The sequence below is a fragment of the Ursus arctos genome, unplaced genomic scaffold (assembly GCF_023065955.2).
Source record: "Ursus arctos isolate Adak ecotype North America unplaced genomic scaffold, UrsArc2.0 scaffold_2, whole genome shotgun sequence".
In the NCBI taxonomy this organism is placed as follows: Eukaryota; Metazoa; Chordata; class Mammalia; order Carnivora; family Ursidae; genus Ursus; species Ursus arctos.
Genome location: NW_026622874.1, coordinates 98,290,845 through 98,295,483, shown reverse-complemented (window position 1 = coordinate 98,295,483; position 4,639 = coordinate 98,290,845).

Genomic DNA, 4,639 nt, shown 5'->3' with positions numbered 1-4,639 from the left:
TTTTTGGTTTTGTTTCCTTGTGCTATTTCTATTAGAAAAATAGAGACAAACGCTTCATAGTATACTGGTTGGTTTTTAGGGTAAAATCTTGGATTCTGAGTTCCTGAAATCGAGCCACCCTCTAACACCTCTGAGAAAAGCATTCCCTGAATGCTGTGGTCAAGCCTCGCGGCGCCGCTGCAGAGCCCCGCGCCCTTCGCGTGCGCACCAGGCCGCAGACGCCCGCCCGCTGAGCCTGCTCGGAGGCCGGGGCCAGGACGGGGCAGCCAAGCCCCACAGCGCACTGTGGGGACGTGCTGCGGGGGAAGGGACACGGTAGCTTCCCGTTTCCATGAGGCATTATGGGGCCCAAACTGAGTCATTCTCATCATAGTGTAGAGGGGAAGTTTAACATTCCAAGGCTGACAGTCCTGAGAGGGGCAAATGTGAGGAATTAGCAAAGGAAGTAAACGCAGAGTAGCCTTGAGCACGGCCATGTTCTCCATCTCGCTGGCCCAGGAGAAGGGGAGCAGTTGAGGTCTGATGGGTTGAGGCCCGTCACCAAAAAGAAAGAATTCAAGATCAAGCCATTAGAGAAAGGGACAAAAATGAAGAGTACGAGTAGGAAAGGAGCTACTCTGTCACCAGAGTGTGGGGAAGTGGCCCCACCCCTGCCCGCCACTGCCGTGATGCCTCTCACAACGGGTTTTATAAGTTTTTAAAAATCAACTAGCTGTACAGGGAGGGGCTTACTCTTTAACTTTGGGTTTATCATCTACATCGGGCGGTTTTTCTGTTGCTTAGGGCTGCAGAATTACCCACGGGGAGCAGTGGTAAGAATGTCCAGACTTTGTGGCTCTCACTGCCGGAGGGAGAGGGGTCTTGTGACTCTTTATGACCTGACTTAGGTCAAGGCCTAAAACCAAAATGACTTGACTTCGATCAACTGGCCTCCCGAGCCTCCCTTGCCTCCTGTCTCACAGTGGTTCGAAGACAACCCCGGTTTTAGGACACTGGGAACAGTGCTGCTCAGAGGACATCATGATACGTTCTCAAGAGTAATTTTGCCCTTCTGGTGTCTCGTGGGGAGCATTACTTTCCTCCGGGAGAGAATCTCAGCAGCCGAGGGGCTGGCCTGGTGGGCCGGCCTCATCCCTGTTTGCGGTAGCCTCCTCTCGGGACCCCCTGTGGCAGGAGCCCCTTTGTGTTTGCACCCCTGCGTCCGCAGGGCTGTTGTCACCGAGGATAGACAAAAGTAGGCCCTAAACAGGAATGAGCTAAAAATTTCTTTTTCGTTTCTTTAAATCACACGGTTTGGCAGACAAGCCCAGAGGTTTTTAGAGAAACACTGTATTCCATGAAAAAACAACCGCAACAAAGAAAAGTTTCTAACTTTGCCTCCAAGAACTTAGCCAGAGTTATCTTTTTTTAACTTGGGCCATTTCTCACCCGTCGAGGAAGGCCCATCCGAGTGACGGCAGCCGGAAACCCACAGTGCTGCTGGGCCCGGGGCCACAGTAACTACCAATCTGGGGGGGGCTCTGGGTGACTGCCAAAGCCCTTTGATTCGGGGCTTTGGGCTTTGATGTCAGGTTATAGTTCTGCCAAGTCGTGTGACCTTGAGCAACCTAGTTAACCTGAGCCTCCGAATCCCCACCTGTAAAATGGCGGTAAAAACAGGATTAGTGGCATCACCTGGGTGGCTCAGTCAGTCAAGTCCCTTCAGCTCAGGTGAAGCTCAGGGTCCCGGATGGAGCAGCGTGGGGCTTCCTGCTCAGCGGGGAGTCTGCTTCTCCCTCTCCCTCTGCCCCTCCCCCCTTGTGCTTTCTCTGCCTCGCTCTCTCAAATAAATAAAATCTTAAAAAAAAAAACAAAAAACAGGATTAGTAATTCCTGTTAGATACTCAGTAAAGCCAAGGTTCACTTTTAGGCTTGGCACTGGCCCTATTACAGGCCCCGGAGACCCTAAATAACAATGCCATGGAGTGGGAAGCAGTGTATGAAGGATCTTGCTAACCAAAGAAAAATCCAATAGTTCTTTCCAGAATATTCTGAGAAAGGCTGAATTCAGCCTCAGAACCCAGATTGATTGCTTGGGCAACTCTTCGGTTTGGCCCAACGGCCATCACACTACTGGTTTAGTTCCCACGTGTGCCCAGCCCCGAAGGCAACGATGTGGTGTGGCTGAGGCATGAGCTACCCCGTGTGGACTCAGGTGCCATGTAGATCAGGATATAAATTATAAGGTTAGGTTATTGAAGTTATTTATATATGTGTAATTTCAATACTGGGTACAGTAGGTCAAATAATGCCCCCCTCAAAGATGTCCATGTCCTAATCCCCAGAACTGTGAACTTTGCCGATGTGATTAAGTCAAAGACGAAGAGGATTCTGGATTACCCAGGTGGGCCCACAGTAGTCCCAGGGATCCTTAGGGAGGCAGGCAGGTGAGTCAGAGATGGGGCCGCAGGTGAGAGTGTCGCTGGGCCACGGAGCCAAGGAACGCAGGCGGCCTCCGGACGCTGGAAAAGACAAGGAAACAAGCTCTCCGCAGGAGCCTCCAGAAGGAGCGCCACACGGCCCACCCAGACGGGGGACTCTGACCTCCAGAAAGGTAAGAGAACACATTTTGTTGTTTTCACCTGTCCTGTTTGTGGCAGGGTGCTCCAGCCGCAATAGGAAACGAATACATGCCCAGTCACATCAGAAAAAGGAAGGAAGTATGGTCTAGAACAGTTTTTCACATTGAGGGTCAGAGCCCATTCATGGCTGTAAAAATCCGTTTAGTAGGTCCTGACCAGCATTTGGAAAAACTGAAACAAGAAAAGGACATTTGGCATGGCAGTGGGCGCGCGTCACGATACCTAGGCTTCGGATATATGTGGGGGTGCATACGGGGTCACAGTATACAGCCCTGTGGGTCGTGAACAGAAAACGTTAGCCACCACTTTAACGTCATGCACCTCCGGGGGGGGGGTCCCAGCAAGGGTGCAGTAGCCACACCTTGGAGACCACGGGACCAGGCCCCGAGGTGCGCAACTGCTATGCGTTACCTACTCACAACAGCGCCACACGGTTGCAACTGTTACTGCCGCATTTTAAAGATGACAGAACAAGGGGTGGGGTGGCTCCCTGGCTCAGTCAGTGGAGCAAGGAAGCGACCTTCGATCTTGGGATTGTGCGTTCGAGCCCCACCCAACGTGGAGGGAGCCGCCGTGGTCACCGCTAAGCACGCCCCCTGCTGGGCGAGGACCCGGGGTGGAGATGCCTAGTGAGCAAGCCCAGGTGAGTCAGCCCAGGCTCGGGGGGTGGGGTGAGGTCACTGAAACTGTGGGAGGGGACCCTTCCAACTCTACCTTGGGAGGGTTTCGTTGCAGTTCCCAATCAGACTGATACAAAGCCATGTGGTTGTGCAACAGGTGCCGACCCCATCGGGCCCGGGATACGAGACGCTAAGCGTGTTCTGGGCCTCCTGGGCTTTGCCCGCCTCCCATGCAGGTGTGGCCTGGGAAAGGAGACAAGGGTTTCTCCTCTTCCTCCTCACAGGGATCAGGTGGCAATCCCTTGATCTCAGGGAGAGCGATACGTGGTCCCCATGTGGGGGTGGGCACACGCTGGGACAGAAGGAGATCAGACCGGGTGCTTCGGGGAAAGGGTTTCCTCCCTGGTCTCCCCACTGCCTGGGCCAGCCCACCACGTCCAGAGTCCAAATGCCTGGAGCGTGGCTGCCCTCTTGTGACCAGGAGGCAGCAAGGCCAGTGCAACCAGGAGGTAGGAACAGAAAGCCGGAAAGAACCTTGAGGACCTGAGGATATTGCCCCAGCCCCGGGATGAGTTCCCTCTTCCAAGTCAGCCTGGGTGTGTAGCTGCATTTCTTGGAAACCTGAGAAGGGGGAGTGCGGCATCTTCATCCCAGAGGGGCGTGGGAGCAGTTTCCAGGAAGAAACGAGCTGTTTGAGTTGTTCCAGAACTTGGAGTGAAATCCTTCCACCCCAGGTTCCCCTCACTCAGGAGTTAAGCTTCACTTAAGGCTTGGAGAACTTTGGTCCCCGCAGGACACCCCCCGGGGCTTCCCAGTGTGAGGTGGTCTTCCCTCAATGTCCAGGTCTGTGAGGGGGCTGGCAGCGCTTATCCTGAGTTAGCCTCACTTCACAGGTTCAGAGATAAGAGCACTGCAAGAGGAGGGCTTTGCCTGGAGCTCATTTTTCTTTTCTTTTCTTTTAAAGATTTTATTTATTTGACAGAGAGAGAGACAGCCAGTGAGAGAGGGAACACAAGCAGGGGGAGTGGGAGAGGAAGAAGCAGGCTCCCAGCGGAGGAGCCTGATGTGGGGCTCGATCCCAGAACGCTGGGATCACGCCCTGAGCTGAAGGCAGACGCTTAACGACTGAGCCACCCCTTGTTGGGGTTCCTTAATTCATTCACTCGGGCAACAGGTGCGCGTGGAGCTCCTGAATGCCAGGTGCACGAGGCAGAGCAGAGCAAACCATACCAGCCCGCTCCCTGCTCACAGTTTATATGCTCAGGGGTTCCTATTGGTCCGATGCTTCTAGTGACGAGGAACAAAGTCTCAACTCAAACCAGCTGTAGAAGTGGAGTCCTTGGCTCACTGGTCTGAAAACCTCCAGAACCAGGCTGGGCTTGAGCTGACCAGTCAGAG